Source organism: Staurois parvus, unplaced genomic scaffold (genome assembly GCF_062004578.1).
Source record: "Staurois parvus isolate SC_StPar_1 unplaced genomic scaffold, SC_StPar_1.0 ptg002269l, whole genome shotgun sequence".
Classification (NCBI taxonomy): domain Eukaryota; kingdom Metazoa; phylum Chordata; class Amphibia; order Anura; family Ranidae; genus Staurois; species Staurois parvus.
Window position 1 is genome coordinate 162,225 of NW_028320065.1, and position 23,372 is coordinate 185,596.

The 23,372-nt window shown below is 45.4% G+C and overlaps 1 long non-coding RNA gene across 1 annotated transcript; it reads right to left on the reverse strand.

The window, feature by feature from the left end:
• Positions 1 to 7,575: 7,575 nt before the first annotated feature.
• LOC149431422 (uncharacterized) lies at positions 7,576 to 17,982 on the reverse strand. The gene is made up of 2 exons (XR_016309272.1): positions 17,890 to 17,982; positions 7,576 to 7,795 (listed from the first exon to the last, which is right to left on the reverse strand). It is a non-coding gene; the product is annotated as an uncharacterized LOC149431422 (long non-coding RNA).
• Between the last annotated feature and the right edge of the window lie 5,390 nt (positions 17,983 to 23,372).

Here is a 23,372-nt window from a genome sequence, read left to right on the forward strand (position 1 = left end):
TGGGAAGCCAACAGCTTTTGTCCCATTGTTAGATAAACGAATTCTGGCACCGAACTGTCTGAAAGAGGATTCTCAGCAAAGACTTCTGTTATACAGTAAAGAAGGTGTGATTAATAGAATATTCCCTTTGGCAACTATGGTGTCTATAGAAGAGGAATTTATGGGAAGACATATTGCACCACCAGACTGATACAGCTCTAACTGAAATATATTCATAATTACAATAATATTTACAGTGTTTAATGGAGATTTCACACAAACTCATTATCTAACACCGAGGTACGCGGCTGGTGACAGATCTTGACAGAAGGACGTCATGTGACACCCTACCAGAGGGACGAGATGTTCACCTGGCCCCCATTTTACTACAGCTCAATATTGAACCCTACGCACTAAGACTGGGAGACCATTAACGTTCATGTGCGTGGAAAGACCGGCGGCCCAATACTTGGGGCAATATGGTGTATATGTGATTTTGAGTGACCACCATATAGCGGTACTTTTTCTAAAGGGTGGTCACTTGGTCAACTTGTATCCTTGGTGTGGAGGTCCATTCAAGGTGTACTGGTTGTGATGAGTGAGAAAAGTGATTAAAGAAAGACTTTTCCTTTACTGAATATACTTTATATCATTCGTATTTATTCTGAGGGGAGCAAATCATGACCACAATTTTCATGGTTAGGCTTTGGCATGACCACAATTTTCATGCTGAGGCTTTGGCATGACCACAATTTTCACGGTTAGGCTTTGGCATGACAATTTTCACGGTTAGGTTTTGGCATGACCACAATTTTCACGGTTAGGCTTTGACATGACCACAATTTTCATGGTTAGGGTTTGGCATGACCACAATTTTCATGGTTAGGCTTTGGCACGTCTCCACTTGGCCAGTAAAGCCAGTACACGTGTCCAATATGAAGGCCCAGAAAGCCAGAAGAAGTAGACCAGAGCTGTGGAATTTGTGGTTCCTATTGGAATGCTAAATGGTCCTGGGACTAATAAATCCTAAGAGCAGCAAGGATAAGATCAAAGGGATTGATGTGGGCAAATCAAAACGGAGTCATCCAGATAGTGTGATTATAGAAAACATGGAATGAGATCAGTGTGTAGGCCAAACGTTCCTAAAGCAAATACTGGCTGCCTGGCTGTTTCAGGTTCTCACCTCAAAGTACTGAAATACGAAGCAGCCAGAATTCCAACTATTTCAGAAAGAGGTCAACAACATCCGCCATATTTCTTAGCACAGGTCTTGTTTAATGTTACGCCATTGATGTTTATTATTCTTACCTATTATTTGTATCTGAAGTCATGCTTTTCTTAAGACCGCGTGTGATTTCAGTCTGACACATAATAACTTGATTTTATTTGCTTCAAGCAGTGTGTGTTGACAGGTAATCAAAGCCTAAAACCATTTTGATAAAACTGAACTTCTACCAATAAACACACATGAAGAGCTTAGTCCTGGTGACAATACTGATGGGAAACGTCTTTTACTCAAAGTTGTTGGTTTGTTTTTACTGTTTCACAGTAGAGTATAACTTTTTTTTTTTGGATGAATTGGATGGACTTTTGTTTTTTTTCAGCAAGACTTACTATGTAACTATGAGTTGGGCTTGATATTACAGTTGAACATACGTTTGACCCAAACATCGGCCTGTACTGTGCCTTCCTGATCCCAGTATTGTGCCCTCCTGATCCCAGTATTGTACCCTCCTGACTCCCCCTGTGCTACGCCCTCCTGATCCCAGTACTGTGCCCTCCTGACTCCCCCTGTACTGTGCCATCCTGATCCCAGTATTGTGCCTTCCTGACTCCCCCTGTACTGTGCCTTCCTGATCCCAGTACTGTGCCCTCCTGACTCCCCCTGTACTGTGCCCTCCTGATCCCAGTATTGTGCCTCCCTGACTCTCCCTGTACTGCTCCCTACTGACACCCCCTGTGCTATGCCTTCCTGATCCCAGTTTTGTGCCCTCCTGACTCCCCCTGTACTGGGCCCTCCTGATCACAGTACTGTGCCCTCCTGACTCCCCCTGTACTGTGCCCTCCTGATCCCAGTATTGTGCCCTAATGACTTCCCCTGTACTGTGCCCTTCTGACTCCCCCTGTACTGTGCCCTCCTGATCCCAGTATTGTACCCTCCTGACTCCCCCTGTACATTGCTCTCTTGATCCCAGTATTGTGCCCTCCTGATTCCCCCTGTACTATGCCCTCCTGACTCCCCCTGTACCGTGCCCTCCTGGCTCCCCCTGTACTGTGCCCTCCTGACTCCCCCTGTACTGCGCCCTGCTGATCCCAATACTGTGCCCTCCTGACTACCCCTGTACTGTGCATTCCTGATCCCAGTACTGTGCCTTCCTGACTCCCCATGTACTGCGCCCTCCTGATCCCAGTACGGTGCCATCCTGACTCCCCCTGTACTGCGCCCTCCTGATCTCAGTATTGTGCCCTCCTGACTCCCCCTGTACTGTGCCATCCTGACTTCCCCTGTACTGCGCCCTCCTCATCTCAGTATTGTGCCCTCCTGACTCCCCCTGTACTGTGCCCTGCTGATCCCAGTACTGTGCCATCCTGACTCCCCCTTTACTGTTCCCTCCTGATCTCAGTATTGTGCCCTCCTGACTCCCCCTGTACTGTGCCCTCCTGATCCCAGTATTGTGTCTTCCTGATCCCAGTATTGTGCCCTCTGACTCTCCCTGTACTGTGCCCTCTTGATCCCAGTATTGTGTCTTCCTGATCCCAGTATTGTGCTCTCCTGTCTCCCCCTGTACCGTGCCCTTTGTGTTGATCAGTGTTTGGTTTATGGCATGGTTTCTTATGGTTTAAAATCTATTTTACTGACAGTACTAATAAATGTAGGTTTGATTCTATCAACTATACATACTTTAATTCTTGAGGGTAGGTGAGTAAATTGGGCCAGCCCTCCAAAGCATGTGATTAAGGTGTTCCAATTACCTCCATGGCCACAGGTGTATACAATCAAGCCCCTAGGCATGCAGACGGCTTCTACAAACATTGGTGAAAGAATGGGTCACTCTCAGGAGCTCAGTGACTCCAAGCGTGGTCCCGTGATAGGTTGCCACCTGTGCAATAAGTCCATCCGTGACATTTCCTGGCTACTAAATATTCCACGCTCAACTGTTAGTGGGATTATAACAAAGTGGAAGCAACTGGAAACAACAGCAACTCAGCAACCAAGTGGTTGGCCACGTAACATGACAGAGCGGGGTCCATGGCCGAGCAGCTGCATCCAAGCCTTACATCAACAAGTGCAATGCAAAGCGTCGCATGCTGTGGTGTAAAGCACACCACCACTGGACTCTAGAGCAGTGGAGACGTGTTCTCTGAAGTGACCAATCACGCTTCTCTGTCTGGCAATCTGATGGCCGTGTCTGGGTTTGGCGGTTGCCAAGAGAGTGGTACTTGCCTGACTGCATTGTGGCAAGTGCAAAGTTTGGTGGAGGGGGGTTGTTTTTCAGGGGTTTGGCTTGGCCCCCTAGTTCCAGTGAAGGGAACTCTTAAGGCGACATTTTGGACAATTTCATGCTCCCAACTTTGTGGGAAGAGTTTGGGGATGGCCCCTTCCTGTTCCAACATGACTGCGCACCAGTACACAAAGCAAGGTCCATAAAGACATGGAGGAGCCAGTTTAGGGTGGAGGAACTTGACTGGCCTGCACAGAGTCCTGACCTCAACCCCATAGAACACCTTTGGGATGAATTAGAGAGGAGACTGTGAGCCAGGCCTCCTCCCCCAACATTAGTGCCTGACCTGACAAATGTGCTTCTGGAAGAATGGTCAAACCTTCCCATAGACACACTCCTAAACCTTGTGGACAGGCTTCCCAGAAGAGTTGAAACTGTTATAGCTGCAAAGGGCGGAGCCAACTCAATATTGAACCCTACGGACTAAGACTGGGAGGCCATTAAAGTTCATGTGTGTGGAAAGGCAGGCGGCCCAATACTTTTGTCAATATAGTGTACGTTCTGGTTTGATAACTTGCTGGCTACAGGGTTCTGTAGTCAAAAATGTACAAATGTCTTATTTAAATCCTGGGAACAAAATATGTATTCTTATGTATATCTTTATATTTGATATTGAATATTTGTACACATCCCCTTTCAAGTTTGTACCCTTCTCCCCTCCATTTTTCTTATGGGATGCCCTTGCTCCTGCATTTTTGTAGCTATTTTTCCAGCCAATGGGGACAAGGCTGTTTTTAGGGGGACGTGAGTGTAGCACCCTCTAGTCTGTTACTAGAATAGTGTAGTGTACTGTAGGTAAAATCATTGTGTAAGACTCATGGTATTTGTGTGAGTCTGTGATTGAGGTCGGGTTATTGCAGGTAAGCTGGATGACTCAACAGGTTGTGGCTCTATCGCCTCCTCCTGACTCTGGAGGGCCATACAACCTTCCAGAAGTCAGTGAGCAGGAAGGGGTGGAGATCTAATCTGCATATTCACGTGGGCCCAGCCAATCCCAGGCCCTGGTAGAGTGGTGGACTGGCCTATAAATATGGGAGAGTCAGGATGACAGAAGGAGTGCTGAGAAGACTGTTGGTGCCTGGGAGGGATCCCCTAGGTTTGGGGGGGGGGGGGGGGGTGCAGCCTCCAGGCTGGGCTTGGGCCTGCTTAGGAGGCTACATTCAGCAGTGAGGCTTGAATGGGATCGAGGCCTGGAAAAGCAGGGAGCAAAGAGGATGGTGAGTATAGTAGAACTCTTTAGAATCTACGAGGGGAAAGACTACCACATGTAGCAAGCTTTCTAAGGTCAGCACTGGGTTCAATCCATTATCCTTGTCCTCAAAGAACTTCTGAGAAGCCAGGAGCGCTGGTAGTGCTTGCAGGCTGTGGAGCTGGCAGCAGTTCTACAGGGAGGGAGAGAAGATGTCTCTGCATGTAGCTACAATAAGTTAAGTTGATTCTTGAGAGGCTGCTAGTTCCTCGTCCATAAAGGGCAGCTGCCACTGATCCACAACGACAGATGGCTTTCAGGAAAAGAATAGTCCAGGATCTGCTTTAGTACATATGAAGGAAGTGCCCCCCTTCCATTGTTTCAAGCCAAACTGGGCAACCCATCACCCTATTCCCTTTCCAAGTTGAATTCCCTTAATAAAACAACAAAACCAAGCCCATGGACTGGTCACTGTCTTTGGATGCAAGTCTGTGTAAAAAATATCTGTTGCCTGACTGTGCGGAGGAAAGCTTAACCACCTCCCGCCTGCCATATAGTATGACGGATGCAAGGTGGTTCTCTCGTTCTGGGAGGACGTCATATGACGTCCTCCCATTCTCACCGCGCATGTGAGGCTCAGGGAGCGCGCAGCATGGCGATCGGCGGTGCGCTGTGTCCCTCGGACACAGCGGATCACCGATCATGGAAAGAGCCGAAGATGTCGGCTCGGTCATGTGATCAGCTGTGTCCAATCACAGCTGATCACATGTAAATAGGGAAATGCCAGTGATCGGCATTTCTCTCCTCTCGAGCTGTCACGCTGACAGAGGTGAGGAGAACCGGTAATCAGCATTCCACGGAGGGGACATGTACACTGATCATCAGGGCACTGATGATCAGTGTGCCCTGATGATCAGTGTAGCCCCAGCAGCGCCACCCGTCAGTGTCCATTAGTGCCTTGTGTCAGTGCTCATCAGTGTCTTGTGCCAGTGCCCATCAGTGCCACATATCAGTGCCTACCAGTGCACATCAATGCCACATATCAGTGCCCATCTGAGCTGCCTTTCAGTGTCACCCATCAGTGCCAGTCAGTGCCACCTATCAATGCCAATCAGTGTCACCTATCAGTGCTGCCAATTAGTGCCGCTTATCAGTGCCAGTCAGTACCGCCTATCAGTGCGCATCAGTGCTGCCTATCAGTGCCTGTCAGTGCTGCCTATCAGTGCCAGTTAGTGCTGCCTAACAGTGCCAGTCAGTGCTGCCTAACAGTGCCAGTCAGTGCTGCCTAACAGTGCTGCCTATCAGTGCCATGTATCAGTGCTGCCTTTCAGTGCCCATCAGTGATGCCTGTCAATACCCATCAGTGCCACCTACCAGTGCCTCCTCATCAGTGCCCATCAGTGCCACATATCAGTGCCCATCAGTGCCACATATCAGTGTCCATCACTGCAGCCTCATTAGCGCATATCAGTGAAGGAAAAAAATCACTTATTTACAAAATTTTATAACAAAAACTAACAAACGTTTTTTTTTTCAAAATTTTCAGTGGTTCTTGGTTTGTTTAAGAAAAAATAAAAAACCCAGAGGGGAATAAATACCACCAAAATACAGCTCTATCTGTCACAAAAAAAATGATAAAAATTTCATATGGGTCCAGTGTTGCATGACCACGCAGTTGTAACTCAAAGTGTGACAGTGCTGAAAGCTGGAAATTGGCCTGGGCAGGAAGGGGGTATAAGTGCCCGGTAGGCTAGCGGTTAAAGTGATACTAAACCCACAACAGTACAATCAGTCTGTATATGCAGTAAAGCATGATTGTTATACTCACTGTGGAACCTAAGGGGTTAATCCTTCGCATTGTGTAAAAAGGCTGTTTGATCCTGTCTTCTCTGATCCTCCTCTTTTTGAAATGACCACCTGATACAGACTGAATCCATAGTCACATTCACATGCTCAGTTTGGTGTGTATTGCTAAAGAGGTTTTTTTTAATTTTTTTCTTGGGAGAGTGCATGTGATCAGCACAGGGCCAATCAGAAGTGTCCAGACAGAGGGTCATGGGTTTCACATCCTCCTAGAGCACAAAGAAAATTCCTCCTACAAGCTTTAACCAGTGTTCTGTTGAAGTCACAAGACTGCTCTATACTGCTGATAAGAAAAGGGATTTAGCAGTTTATATTTACTAAAATAATTGCATTTCCATGTTCTGTGTACTGTGGGAGACCAGATATAGTGAATGCAGGGTCCGGGGAGTCCAGATATAGTGAATGCAGGGTTTGGGGAGTCCGGATATAGTGAATGCAGGGTCCGGGGAGTCCAGATATAGTGAATGCAGGGTTCGGGGAGTCCGGATATAGTGAATGCAGGGTCCGGGGAGTCCAGATATAGTGAATGCAGGGTTCGGGGAGTCCAGATACAGTGAATGCAGGGTCCGGGGAGAGCGGATATAGTGAATGCAGGGTCTGGGGAGAGCGGATATAGTGAATGCAGGGTCTGGGGAGAGCGGATAGAGTGAATGCAGGGTCTGGGGAGAGCGGATAGAGTGAATGCAGGGTCCAGGGAGACTGGATATAGTGAATGCAGAGTCCGGGGCGAGCAGATATAGTGAATGCAGAGTCCGGGGAGAGCGGATATAGTGAATGCAGGGACCGGGGAGAGCGGATATAGTGAATGCAGGGTTGGAGGAGAGCAGATATAGTGAATGCAGGGACCGGGGAGAGCGGATATAGTGAATGCAGGGTCGGAGGAGAGCAGATATAGTGAATGCAGGGTCCAGGGAGAGCGGATATAGTGAATGCAGGGTCTGGGGTTTAGTAACACTTTATGGGTACCCACAACACAGTTGCCCTCATGAGGTTAGCGCTACACGTACTTTGTAAAAACAAAAAAAAGAAGAAAACACCGTGTATGAGTATTTATGTATTTTTTATTAGACATCTGTTGTGCATTTAGCTAAACTATATTCCACATCAGATGATTTCCAATTCAAGTTGCAACATTTTTTCAAACTACTCAAGTTGAAGTTTTCCTGGAAGGAAATCCACCCAGGGTGGGAGACCTCTTTTTACTTCTTCCACTTTAGTTTCCTCTCCGTTTTCTTCATTTTCTTCTTCATCGGCATCTCTCCTGGTAGAAGACACAGGTATTGTTAAATAAAACAGCGCTGAATTTTATACAACAACTGTATTTTACTGGGACCAAAAAAGTGTATATTTAGGTCACATTGACTACTATTCTATGACCTCATTAACATGTTAAGTATCACCACACAGGGGGATGCCACAAACGTGCAGCTGTAAATGAATAATTAGTGGCCAGGCAGTAGGAAAAGCAAATAGAATTCTAGGATGCATTGCTGGAGGGGTCACCGACAAGAGGAAGAAGGTCCCGAATCCTCCATATAGATCTTTAAATCACTAGAGGGACCGCCAGCGGGAGAAAGGAGGTCCCGATTCCTCTATATAGATCTTTATATCACTAGAGGGATCTCCGGCAGGAGGAAGGAGGTCCTGATTCCTCTTTATAAAATTTTATATCACTAGAGAGATCACCGGCAGGAGGAAGGAGGTCCTGATTCTTCTATATTAGATCTTTAGTTAGACCTCATTCAGAATACTGTGTCCAGTTCTGGAGATCTCACTTACAAAAAGATATTGATAAGATAGAACAAGTCCAGAGATGGGTAACAAAAATGGTGGAAGGTCTGGGGGATGAAACATATCAGGAGAGACCTCAGGAACGTAACATGCCCAGTCTGGATGAAAGAAGGGAAAGGAGAGACATGAGTGAAACCGCTAAATACATCAAGGGGGTGAATAAGGTTCAGGAGGGCAGGATTGTCAACATGAAACCAAAATCAAGAACACGGGGACATGACCTTGAACTAACTGGAGGAAAGTTCAAAACAAATCTCAAAAAGTACTATTTTACTGAAAGAGTAGTTGATGAGGTAGTGAGCCAGTCAACAGTAAACAGCTTCAAACATGTGGGACAAGCATAGATCTATACTTGTTAACAATTAAAAAAAACCCCAAAAAAAACAAAAAAAACGGGCAGACTTGTTTGACCAACTGAATAATCAGCAGGATCATTCTGATGTGTTCCATGCGATGGCACAGAGCTTTCTCATCAGTAAGTGGAGACAGCTAAAGCCGGCCATACACCAGGAGAATTTCATTCATGTGGAAATTCTGAAAAATCATTCAGCAGAACAATCCATCTCCCACTGTTGTGTCAAGAATTTTTTTTTTAGGTTTCGAGCCAATGACCCTAATGCTGCTAACTACTTAGCTCCTGCACTGCCCTTAACCACCTGACCTCCAGAAGATTTACCCCCCCTTCCCCCTACCTGACCAGGCCATTTTTTTCTATACAGCACAGCGTTACTTTAACTGGCAATTGAGCAGTCATACAATGCTGCACATAAATAACATTTTTATAATTTTTTTGCCCACAAGTAGAGCTTTCTTTTGGTGGTATTTGCGGTTTTTTTTATTTTTTGCAAAGGCAATTCAAAAAAAATATAGATATTTTTTATTTTCTGTTATAAAACATATCCAATGAAAAATGTGAAAAAAATCAAATTTCTTCATAAAGGAAGGCCAAAATGTATTCTGCTACATGTTTTTGGTAAAAATATATATGTCAATATATTTGGGAAGAATATGTTAAGAATGTATATTTAAAATATATTTTTCTTTCATGTGGGTGCTGCCATGGCTCTTCTTCTTAAGGGCCTGATCATACCTTGTGATTGGTGAAATGTGGTGGCATTCATTGTGAAATGCACCCCAATGCACCTTCCAATGGACCTTCCAATGGATAGGCTTTGCAGCACAATGATCGATGGACTTGCATGTACTATTTTCAGACAGTACACACTACATTGTGCAAGTCCATTGACAAGAGGTGTCATGGTGACATATAACCACTTGCCTACCAGGTACTTTCACCCCCTTCCTGCCTGGCCAATGTTCAGCTTTTAGTGCTGTTGCACTTTGAATGACAATTGTGCGGTCATGCAACACTGCACCCAAATGAATTTTGTATCTTTTTTTTTTTTTTTTTTTTTACAAAATTGGAGCATTCTTTTGGTGGTATTTAATCACAACTGGGTTTTTTTGTTTGTTTTTTTGTTTGCCAAACAGGAAAGTTTTTTTCTCTTTTTCATACCCTGTCATGGGTGAGATGTGTTGGGGAGATGTGGTGTCATTCATTGTGAAAGGCACCTCAACACACCTTTTAATAGATATTCTTTGAACCACAATGAACAAAGAAGGTCTAACTTGCATGCATCGTTTTTAGATAGTACATGCTATTATGCAATGCAGTCCATTGACAAGGTGGGTTATGGTGACATTGAAATGAATGATACCACATCCTACTAACACACATAATGGAAAGTTCATCAATGCACCTGTAATGTGGAAGCATTGTCTGCAGAAACTGGTGGAAGAGTACTGAGCTAGGATGGAGGGTTAAGCCAAGACAGGCAGGTCAGTAGTCCAGCCACATGCTGCTCTCTGTGTATGGGAAGATATCATGGGTCACCCCTCTTTACCAACACTGCCCCCCACTACTGCACCTGAACACCCTTCTACTCTGAACACTATTCCTGCACCCACCACTCCCACCCCCACACCTGTACAGCTCACCAAACTCCACTCCTCATCACATCATCACACCCAGCTCCATCTGGAATTATTTAAGTTGGTGACATGGTCTCCTTAAAAGGGGGCACCCAGTCCACCACAAGGGTTAGAAGCTCTTCTATTCAGCAACTGCTGTCACATTGTCGTAGAAAGAGCAATACTGTTTCTAATATAGATCTCTGAGGTCATTGTCTTATCCTGAAACATATTGGCTTTCTTTCTATGACATATTTACCAACAATTAAAATTTCCTTTGACTTTTGTATCCAGTTTTGGTCTGGCGTTCCTTTGTTTTTCTAAAATTAGAAACTTTGTCTGTGTCAAGGTAAAAAAAAAAAACTTTCGCTGTGTGTCCCCCTACCCCTCCCCAACACTTGCTTGAGTCCCACATCGATGCAGCACTGTGCCCAGAGTTAAGATTTAAAAGTCTATATTTTTATTTTTTAAAAGTCTTCTACATACTTATTCTTGCTTACAGACAGACAAGGAGATGATCCCAAGAAAGAAAAGGAGTAACAGGGATTTATTAAAGGTGAACATCTTTGGACTCTGAATATTTTGGATTCATGGAAAGAAAAAGAAGACAAAATATATATGTCAATATATTTGGGAAGAATATGTTAAGAATGTATTTTTATACAAAAAATAACATCCACAAATAACATGTGGCCCTCTAATGTTAGGCACACATAAAATGGTTGTTCCAATACAATAAAAGGTCCGATGTTTGTTGGCTGTAAACCATCACAAAAGATCCTGTACACCTGGAGCCCATTATAGGCAGGTGTTTGGTGGAGTTTGGTGGAGGTGGGATTATGGTGTGGGGTTGTTTTTCAGGGGTTGCTCTTGGCCCCCTAGTTCCAGTGAAGGGAACTCTTAAGGCATCAGCATACCAAGACATTTTGGACAGTTTTATGCTCCCAACTTTGTGCGAAGAGTTTGGTGATGGCCCCTTCCTGTTCCAACATGACTGCACACCAGTGCACAAAGCAAGGCCCATAAAGACATGGATGAGCAAGTTTGGGGTGGAGGAACTTGACTGGCCTGCACAGAGTCCTGACCTCAACCCCATAGAACACCTTTGGGATGAGCTAGAGTGGAGACTGTGAGCCAGGCCTTCTCGTTCGACATCTGTGCCTGACCTGACAAATGTGCTTTTGGAAGAATGGTTAAACCTTTCCATAGACACCCTCCTAAACCTTGTGGACAGCCTTCCCAGAAGAGTTGAAGCTGTTATAGCTGCAAAGGGCGGGCCAACTCAATATTGATCCCTATGTACTAAGACTGGGATGCCATTAAAGTTCATGTGCGTGGAAAGGCAGGCGCCCCAATACTTTTGGCAATATAGTGTATCTTGTTCCTCACTCCCGAAAGGAAAGAGCACAGCAGGTTCTTAGATTCCATTGGAGATGCTTCACAAGAACTGAAGTTACAATTTCCATTGTTTATGGTTTCCAGGATTTTCTATCTTGAATCTTAAATTGATACGAAACACACCACTGTTTAATTTACTTTATCCCTTCTCTATCTGTATGTGGATGTAATTATTTTAATAAAAACATCTAAGTACCTTTTTCCCTAATCGATATACAGCTGTCACATGACCCAGTATATCTCCCAGCCTGTCTGCAGGGAAACAGAGGCAGGAGGAGCTTCTAGTCCTCACATGTTACTGGTCACATGTTTAAAGTGAAACCCCCCCCCCCAAAAAAAAGCCTTTGGGATACTGAGTAAAAATAAATAATTAATATAAATAAATTGTTTAGAATTGTCATAGAAATATATATTTGAGATGAAACTTTTATTATTTTAAATCTTTATTTTATTTCATTTGAATAACATGGTGTGGGCAGATTTCTGCCAGTCACAATCTGTGTCACTCCCCTCCAGCTGTGTCTTAGAACAAGAAGGAGGTGAAGCCTCTATCAATCAAGATGTAATATCCCACTCCCATTTAGTGTTTAGCTGGTTAGTGAGCATAGAGGTGGAGGAAGGGAGTGGGCTGTCGTTTATCACTGTGTATACGCACACATGTGTGACTCTATAGTCACATGGGCTGTTCAGATGGGGAGGAAATGTTCAGGCTAGAAATACACTGAAAACTGAGCTTGTGCAGTAGCTGCCAACACTGCTCTGCAAAATCCTCAACTACACTGGGGACATGGACAGAAGGGGAAGATAGAGAATCAACCAGGTTTTTTGTAGAATACAGAAAATGAATCCCATAGTGATTGGGTGAGTATGAACAGCATGTAACACCACATTTATTGATCATTTATAATGATGTGGGTTTATCGACACTTTAACTTCTTCAATACCGGGCACTTTCACCCCCTTCCTGTCCAGGCCAATTTGCAGCTTACAGCACTCTCACCCTTTGAATGACAATTGCGTGGTCATGCAACACTGTACCCAAATTAAATTTTTGATCATTTCTTTCGGTGATATTTAACCACCACTGGGTTTTTTATTTTTTGCTAATTAAACAAAAAAAGGCAGAAAATTATGGAAAAAAAAAATCTTTCTTCGGATCCGTTTTAAGAGTTTGCAAATAAATCATCTTTTTTCAAAAATGTAGCTAAAAATGTATACTAATGCATTTCTTTGGTGAAAATAACCCAAATCAGTGTTTAATATTTAGTCTGTAGGCATGTAATCGAGGCCACAAACTATGGTATATATCTGACAATTGATCAATCCTGATGTACTGACGACCGATATCATTTCTTGAGGCCCAAAAATGCTAGGACAGTTCAAATACCCCCAAATGACCGCTTTTTGGAAAGTAGACAGTCCAAGGTATTTAGTAAGAGGCATGGCAAGTTTTTTGAACTTTGCCATTGTGGCGGTGATGATTGATGACAGCATGTAAAAAAAAAAATAATTTTTTAAAACTTTCTTCTACTGTTTTTTATTACATACTTTCATCATAGTGACACTGTATTATTTTGTGGGGGTGATCAAGGATTTTGTTTAACACTGTTATTGCTTTGATTATTGATCACTGTTATTAGCAGTAGATTTATCTGTTTGTGATGATTACTGTTGTGATGCTGTGATTGGCTACAGCTATCACATGGTACCATGTGATAGCTGTGGGTCAATCACAGCATCACAACAGTAATCAAGCTGTCATGAATGGAAAGCCATCAAGCAGCAACTCAAGCAGCAGGAAGATACAAGAAGGAACTCTACTGCACGCTGGATGAACTGCAAGCAAACACCCTGGGAAACATCTCCTACAAGTTTGATTCCCACTCCATCTACCTTTTAATATGCCACCTCTACTCCGCCTTTTCATATCACTATCCTGTGTTCCCAAAAATCTCATTTCTTTACCCCTCTGCTCCACCCCAAAGCTTATACACCTCACCCTCACTGCTACCATCTCCCTACTAGTGCTCTCGTCACCTCCTGCTGATACTTCACTCTCCTGCTGACCCAAACACCAGGACTGGAAGGCATTTGCACTCATATACAGTATATCCCGCTCCCATCTTACTTTCCTCATCTTCCTTCTTCTCCTAACCTCTGGGGATATTTCCCCAAACCCTGGTCCTCCACTATCTCACCCCCACACCAGGCACCCTCTTTCATCCGGGAATAGCCACAATCCCCTCAATTTAATATCAATCCCCGTGCTCCTAAAAACCACCCTCCCTTTTTCATGTGCACTCTGGAATGCCCTCTGTCTGTAATAAGCTCACCTCTGTCCATGACCTTTTTGTCTCCCGCTCCCTTAACCTACTAGCAATTACAGAAACCTGGCTTCAAGCAGCAGATTCTGCTTCTCTGATACCTTACCTTACAGTCCTCCACTCACTCTGATGGGAGTACATTAGACCTTGTGTTCTCCCAGCGTTGCACTCCCTACAACCTCACAAACACCCCCTTTCCTCTCTCTGATCACAATCTCATCACCTTCACAGTGTCCTCACCTTAAAACACTTTTCCCTTCACGTAGCAAACAATTACCCACAGAAATTTTCACAACTTAAATCCTTCTCTTTTCTACTCTGCAACTGACCACCCTTATGACAGAATCTCTCCCCTGTCCTGCCCTGACCAGGCCACTGCTGTCTACAACAGTTCACTTTCATCCATATTAGACTCACTTGCTCCTCTATAAACATGAAGCATCAGACTCCGACCATTACAACCATGGCAGACTGGCAACACCAGAAATCTTAAGCGACATAGTTGTGCGCTGGAGCGATTGTGGCGTAAAACCAAATCTCACTAAGCATTCACCTTATATAAATCTGTTTTCTTAACATACAATTCCTCCCTTCCTGCTGCCAAACAAGCCTACTTTGTCACTCTTATTAATACTGTACCTTCTCATCCAGTCCTCGTCGTCTCTTCTCTACTTTTAACTCTCTACTTTCTCCACCCCCACCCAGTACCTCACTCACTGCTTACGAGATTGCAAATCATTTCAAAAACAAATTGATGCAATTCGTAGGGAAATCTCCACCTCACAGACATCTATCCCACTTAGCATACCTTATACTAAACCTCCCTAAACACTTTCCTCTTTTGACCTTGCTACTACTGAGGAGTTCACTAAGGTTTTCTCAGAAGCACGTCTCACTACCTTCCCCCTGGATCCTGTCCCCTTCCAACTACTACGGTCACCCTCTTCTTCTATCCTATTCTCCCTCACTCGCATCTTCAATCTCTCCCTCTCTAACAGTACCTTCCCCACCCCTCTAAAGCATGCACACATCACTCCCATACTTAAAAAGCCCTCCCTGGACCCCACTAACCTGAACAACTTAAAACCCATCTCCCTGCTCCCGTTTACCCCTAAACTCTTAAAACGCTTAGTCTTCAATCACCTTAGCTCCTACCTCATTAACAACAACCTTGTTGACCCTTTACAATCTGGCTTTCGCTCACTCTACTCCACTGAAACTGACCTACTAAAACTCACTAATAATTTACAAACTGCTAAAACCAATGGCCACTACTACATACTCTTACTACTTGACCTCTCTGCGGTCTTTGATACTATTGACCATCCCCTCCTCAAAAAAAAACCTCCACTCTCTTGGCCTCCGAGACTCTGCTCTCTCCTGGTTCTCCTCCTACCTATCGCAGTGCTCCTTCATTGTTACCTATAACTCTGGCTCCTCCTCTCCACTCCCTCTTTTTATAGGGGTCCCTCAAGGTTCTGTCCTTGGACCCCTACTCTTCTCCATCTACACCTCCTCCCTTGGTCACTAGATAAACTCGCATGGCTTTAAGTACCATCTATATGCTGAAGACACACAAATCTATCTTTCTACTCCTCATCTCACCCCTTCAGTCTCCTCTCACATTACTGACCTACTAAGTGACATATGGCATAGATGTCACTCCACTTCCTCAAACTCAATCTTTCCAAAACTGAGCTCTTAGTATTCCCTCCAGCCCGTGCCACCTCCCCTGACTTCTCCATCAAGATCAATAACACAACCATCAGTTCCTCCCCTCATGCCAGGGTGCTAGGTGTAATCCTAGACTCCCATCTGTCCTTTCAGCCCCAAATCCAATCACTGTCCAAATCTTGTAGACTTCACCTCCACAACATCTCCAAGATATGCCCGTTCCTAACCTCTGAAACCACTAAGCAACTTATTCACTCCCTGGTTATCTCTTGCATTGACTATTAAGCCTATCCCCTCTTCAGTCTATCACGAATGCTGCTGCCAGACTTATCCACCTTACTTACCGGTACATATCTGCCATCCCTCTCTGCCAATCCCTCCACTGGCCTCCACTCAGTGTCCTCCATCCCTCTCTGCCAATCCCTCCACTGGCCTCCACTCAGTGTCCTCCACCCCTCTCTGCCAATCCCTCCACTGGCCTCCACTCAGTGTCCTCCATCCCTCTCTGCCTATCCCTGGCTTCCCATTTCCCAACAGATAAAATTCAAAACATTAACAATCACATATAAAGCCACTTATAACTCCGCCCCAAATTACATCACCAATCTTGTATCCAAATATCACCCAAACCGTCCTCTCCTCTCCTTGCACGACCTCCTGCTCTCTAGCTCCCTTCTCTCCTCCTCCCATGCTCATCTCCAGGACTCCAGAGCTTCCCCCATCCTCTGGAACTCTCTACCCCAATTTATCAGACTATCGCCTACTCTGCTCACTTTTGGCGATCTCTGAAAACCTCTCTCTTCGGGGAAGCCTGTCCTGCCTTCAGCTAATAATGGAATCTTCTACTCCTCTTACCAGTTCATCCCCCAAAGTTACTACCTTTTGTACCACTAGCCCTTCTCTCTTAGATTGTAAGCTCCAAGGAGCTTCTAACCCTCCTAACTCTCTTGTATTGAACTGTATTGTTGCTGTATTCTCTCCCTTTATATTGTAAAGCGCTGAGCAAACTGCTGGCGCTATATAAATCCTGTATAATAATAATAATAATAATAATAATAAGTAAACCTATAGGTGTTCACATAAATATCATATACCATGCAGCGCTTAAATTATTCAACAATATCCTCTAAGTGTGCTTAAATATTGTCTCTGTTTAGCCAAAATGATTCAAGTAATAAATGAATATTCAACAATAATACAGGTAGGTGATGAATTGTGACAGTCTCTTAGATATTTAAATCATAGTATGGTGACTTCGGTGATAAATATAGCTGTAGAATGCACTAACCAGATAGCGCTTAATATTGCGCATGTAATAGATGTTATTAGGTCATCTGGGGTTGGGCATCCAGAACACAGATTTGTTGAAGAACGCCACCAGAAATAGTAGTATTTCAGCCAATATATCCAGGTTATGTGATCCAGATCCACCAGGGGGAGCCAGCGGTCTAGATGTCATCCAGGATCCAAGGCTCAAAGAACACAGATGAATATCAGATTGGTGCAATCTCCCAGAGGGTGCCAGTGATTAATGTGTCATCCCAGGGGGTCTTCCTCTCCTTTCCTCTGTTGTAAATGGAATATGAGGGCTCTCAGATGGAAACACTATAGTGGTTTCAGCTTGTAGTCCCTGTATGAGTTAAAGTTCTGAATTATGCTGATAGAAGAGAGTGACAGATGAGCTCATTGTGCTGCTTCTCCTTTCACTGTCCAGTCACAGGCTGGGAACAGTCTGGTATGACCTGGGCTCAGAGGAAGTAGTATGAATGATGCTGGCCTTCAGGCTGAGAACATCTAGCAACAGAAAAAAGTGCTGCTGGGGAAATTTCTGAAATGAAACTGGGGGCTGTGAATTGGTTCCAGTTTTCTGAAAGTCCATCCTCACCATCAGGGGCTCTGGTGAAGAAGCAGGCTGGGGCTTAGATGCTGTGCCCTGGGGAACCCCAAGTTGGCAATCTACAATGGCTATAGTGACAAACAATAGTGCAACGCTGTCTCCTTCTGGTGACCCCAAGGGGCCAAACAGCTTTCAGGATCACCCTGGTGGTGAGACCCACCACACGAGGATTGGTACCAGCCTTTAAGATAAAGGATCCAGGGTGATCCTGAAAGCGGTTTGGCTGAAGACCGAGGATTTCCTTATAAATAATTATATTAGCACTAATAATACAATAAAGATATTCCAGCGTATACTTACCGGGGAGGTCAGCTGGTACTGAGAATGTAGACAGCTGGAAGACTTCAGTGGAGGTCTACTCTATGAAGAACAGGGTCGGCTTATATAATAGAAGAGAAACAAATTGGGTACACAGAAGGTTTAATTAAAGTTTAATTTAGAAGTCACATCTTTCTCAGGAACGCATAACCGATACCACATGAATTTCTGAAAATATTTACCTCCAACCCTCCAGGTGGGACAAATATCAGCACCATAGAAGCATTCCAACTATCTCCTGATCTGCTATTTGAGCAGTTTTAATTTAAAAAAAAATCAATTTTGATTGAATGTAAGCCTCAATTTTTGGTTTGTTTTATACAGCATGGAGTTACTTTGGAGAGTCAGTTACTCCTGTCTAGGAACTCAGTCAGTTTTACTTAAAAATAGAGTGCACAACCATGTCTGGTTTCAAGGGGCAGACCCTACTTTCAGGAGGCTGTCTCTGGATAAAAAAGTGTCCCCAATGCTGTCCCCAACAGTCGTGGTGATCAGGACAGCTTTAAAATTCAAAAACAAATATTCCAGCACCCCCAACCCCAGGCTAGCTCATCACGACAAAGATACTGCATCTGTGATGCCTTCAGTTCTGCTGCTTCAACCAATGGGGGCTGCTATGACTTATCCCCCAACACCCCATCTATTCGCCTACCATTAACCCACCATATTCGAATCCACTCCAGAGTCCAACCAGGGAGCAGAAAAAACAGGAATGGCACCCAGTGCTACTTGCTGGTCAGGCATCTCCCGCCACGGAAAACAGCCGAGGGAGGAAATAGAGAAATCAGGTAAGAAGACATAGGAGCCCGGTGATATCTGTTGCCGAAGCTCACATTGCAGAGCCACACCGTCACCCTTCACTTCTAAAAGCTTCACAAAGCATTCATTAACATGGAAAGGGAAATATTGAGAAAACAGCCGCACAGCCGCACAGCCGCACAGCCGGGTCCTAGGATTCTGCAACCTGCCGCGGCCTTTAGAAACTATTTGCCTTTCCATGTTGATTTATATTTTGCCCTGCTTTCAGAAGTCTAACCATTCTAGAAGTAAGCAATCAGTCAATGCCAAAAATATTGTCCCTCCCATCAGCATTTCTGTCAGATAGTGCACCACTTCACCCAGAAAATTGTTGCAATTACAAATGTTTCGACATTCTCATGTTTATTTATTTTTTGGTATCGGTATAACACGAAAAAGTGGAGAAACAAAAGGCCAAATTTGACACTCAAAATCCCAAAAATGGACTGGATAAATTTAGTGGCACCCTCAATGTAATATTTGGCAGCACACCCCCTTGGAAAAAATAACTGAAATCGATGGCTTCCTGTAACCATCAATGAGTTTCTTCCACCTCTCTGCTGGAATTTTGGAGCGCTCTTCTTTCACCAACTGCTCCAGGTCTCTCAGATTGGAAGGGTTCCTTTTCCCAACTGCTGGTCTGAGATCTCTCCGCAGGAGCTCTATGTGATTGAGATCTGGACTCATTGCTGGCCAGTTCAGTCCTCTCCAGTGCTTTGTCTGAAACCATTTCTGGGGGGTTTTTGACGTGTGCTTTGCGTCATTGTCCTGCTGAAAGACCCATGACCTCTGACAGAGACCCAACTTTCTGACACCGTGCCCTACATTGCACCCCAGACTTCTCTGGTAGTCTTCAGATTTCATAATGTCATGCACACGGTCAAGGCATCCAGTGCCTGAAGAAGCAAAGCAACCTCAAAACATCAGTGACCCCCAGCCATGTGTGACTGGAGGGACTGGATTCCTTTCTTTAAAGGCCTCATTGCTTTTTGTGAAAACAGTAGAATGATGGGCTTTACCGAAAACCTGCCATTTTGTTTCGTCCCTCCACAGCACATCCTGCTAAAAAGGATTTTGGCTTCCCGAGGTAAGTTTTGGCAAACTCCAATCTGGCTTTTTTATGTTTGTATGTCAGCAGTGGGGTCCTCCTGGGTCTCCTCCCATATTTCTATGTCAGCAGTGGGGTCCTCCTGGGTACCCCACCATATTTCTGTCAGCAGTGGGGTCCTCCTGGGTCTCCTCCCATATTTCTATGTCAGCAGTGGGGTCCTCCTGGGTCTCCTCCCATATTTCTATGTCAGCAGTGGGGTCCTTCTGGGTACCCCACCATATTTCTATGTCAGCAGTGGGGTCCTCCTGGGTCTCCTCCCATATTTCTATGTCAGCAGTGGCGTCCTCCTGGGTCTCCTACCATATTTCTGTGTCAGCAGTGGGGTCCTCCTGGGTCTCCTCCCATATTTCTATGTCAGCAGTGGGGTCCTCCTGGGTCTCCTCCCATATTTCTATGTCAGCAGTGAGGTCCTCCTGGGTCTCCTCTCATATTTCTATGTCAGTAGTGGGGTCCTCCTGGGTCTCCTACCATATTTCTATGTCAGCAGTGGGGTCCTCCTGGGTCTCCCACCATATTTCTGTGTCAGCAGTGGGGTCCTCCGGGATCTCCTCCCATATTTCAATGTCAGCAATGGGGTCCTCCCGGGTCTCCTACCAAATTTCTGTGTCAGCAGTGGGGTCCTCCCGGGTCTCCTACCATATGTCTGTGTCAGCAGTGGGGTCCTCCCGGGTCTCCTCCCATATTTCTGTGTCAGCAGTGGGGTCCTCCGGGATCTCCTCCCATATTTCTATGTCAGCAGTGGGGTCCTCCTGGGTCTCCTACCATATTTCTATGTCAGCAGTGGGGTCCTCCCGGGTCTCCTACCATATTTCTGTGTCAGCAGTGGGGTCCTCCTTGGTCTCCTCCCATATTTCTGTGTCAGCAGTGGCATCCTCCTGGGTCTCCTCCCATATTTCTGTGTCAGCAGTGTGGTCCTTTTGGGTCTCCTCCCATATTTCTATGTCAGCAGTGGCGTCCTCCTGGATCTCCTACCATATTTCTATGTCAGCAGTGGGGTCCTCCCAGGTCTCCTCCCATTATTCTGTGTCAGCAGTGGGGTCCTCCGGAATCTCCTCCCATATTTCTATGTCAGCAGTGGGGTACTCCTGGGTCTCCTACCATATTTCTGTGTCAGCAGTGGGGTCCTCCCGGGTCTCCTACCATATTTCTGTGTCATCAGTGGGGTCCTCCTGGGTCTCCCGCCATATTTCTGTATCAGCAGTGGGGTCCTCCTGGGTCTCCTCCCATATTTCTGTATCAGCAGTGGGGGCTCCTGGGTCTCCTCCCATATTTCTGTCAGCAGTGGCGTCCTCCTGGGTCTCCCAGCATATTTCTATGTCAGCAGTGGGGTCCTCCTGGGTCTCCTCCCATATCTTTGTGTCAGCAGTGGGGTCCTCCTGTGTCTCCTACCATGTTTCTGTGTCAGCAGTGGGGTCCTCCTGTGTCTCCCACCATATTTCTATGTTAGCAGTGGGGTCCTCCTGGGTCTCCCACCATATTTCTATGTCAGCAGTGGGGTCCTCCTGGGTCTCCTACCATATTTCTGTGTCAGCAGTGTGGTCCTCCTGGGTCTCCTACCATATTTCTGTGTCAGCAATGGGGTCGTCCCAGGTCATCTCCCATATTTCTATGTCATTAGTGGGGTCTTCCTTTATCTCCTACCATAGCGCCCCTTTTCATTCAGATGGCGACTTATAGTGCAAGCCGACACCGTTGTACCCTGCGCCTAAAGGTCGACTTGAATTTGTGTGAAATTTGAGGTTCTTTAGCCACCATTCCTCTGTTGCAATCTTTGATCAATTTTTCTCTTTCGTCCTCGTCCAGGGAGATCAGCTACAGTGCCATGGGCTGCAAAGATCTTGACAATGTTGTGCACAGTGGACACAGGAGCATTAAAAACTATCAATTAATACAGGTGAGTTTACAAATTACAGGAGCATCACAAACCTAGAACGCAAATATTTCTTACAATTTTGAGAAGGTGGCAATAATTTTGTCCAGTCCATTTTTGGAATTATGTGTGAAATGGGTCAGATTTGGCTTTTTGATTTTCCACTTTTTTGCGACATACCAATACATACAAAAGAAATAAAATGTGAATATCCCGAAACATTTGTATTTGTAACAATTTTCTGGGTGAAGTGGTGCATTATCTGAAGGAAATGCAGGGAGGACAATATTTTTGGCCGTCACTGTATGCCTGCTTTCAGCATAGCCATTCTGTGCTTGGAGGCTTTAACCCACATGGAAGAAAAATATATTTTAAATATATTTTTAAAAACGCAGTTATTTACCTGTTAACTGTATTTCCAGGAATCTTCTAGGACAGCTCACTTGAGAGATAGGGCTCCTCCCAGGAAACACCCGCTCCACCTTTTTTTTTCCCCTTTATAGGCGTCCTCTCTCCCATTGGCCCCCAGTATAAGAATATGACCGAAGGCCTAGGAGAAAAACAAAGAAGAAAACCAGTAATAAAGATATCCCCCATAGGTTCGCAACATACCTGCACATAATCGTGTGATCAAACAGTAATCGGGGGGGAGTTACGCTGTCCTAGAAGATTCCTGGAAATACAGTTAACAGGTAAATAACTGCGTTTTCCCGAGTCATCTTCTAGGACAGCTCACTTGAGAGGAGTAGAATAGAAATACGTACATTAGGGCGGGCACCCTGCTTGTAGGACCTTCCTGCCAAATGCCTGGTCCTTGCTGCCGATCAGATCCAGCCTGTAATGTTTAGTGAAGGTGGCGAAACTGGACCAGGTCGCGGCTCTGCAGATCTGTCCGGGGGAGGCCCCCCTTTTTCCGCCCAGGAGGCCGCAGTGGCCCTTGTGGAGTGGGCTTTTAGGCCGGGCGGTGGTGACAGGCCTGCCGACTTGTAACCTTCCGAAACTGCCTCTCTGATCCATCTGGCGATGGTGCCCTTGGAGGCACCGTCCCCCTTCCTTGGTCCCTGGAATAGGACGAAAAGCCGGGACGAGCGTCTCCATGTCTTTGTGCGTTCAATGTACGTGATCAAACACCGTCTTACGTCTAACCTGCTACAGTCCTCCGCGCTGCCCGGATCGGCCTCCAGGGAAGGTATTACTATTTCCTGAGATCTATGGAAGTGTGACGCGACCTTAGGTAGGAAGGCCGCGTCCGTGCGGAGGATGATTCTATCCAATAAGATGGTGCAGTACGGCTCGATCACTGAAAGGGCATGCAACTCGCTGACCCTGCGGGCAGAAACTAGTGCCGTGAGGAGGATGGTTTTAAGAGTCAAAGATCTGAGCGAACATTCATCCAGCGGTTCGAAAGGCCCCCGCTGAAAGCTCTTCAGGACTGTGCCCAGGTCCCATGATGGAAGTTTTGGCAAGGACGGGGCACGGCGCCTGGAGATAGCCCTCAGGAATCTGATTACTAATGGGTCTGCCGCCAACCTCAGCTCGAGAAAGTTCGACAGAGCCGCTACCTGTACTTTGAGGGTATTGGCGGCCAGACTCTTATCCGCCCCGGCTTGAAGGAATTCAAGAACTGTATGCAAAATGGGCGTGCCCGGTGCTTCGTTTCTGACCTTCCAGGCGGAAAACTTCTTC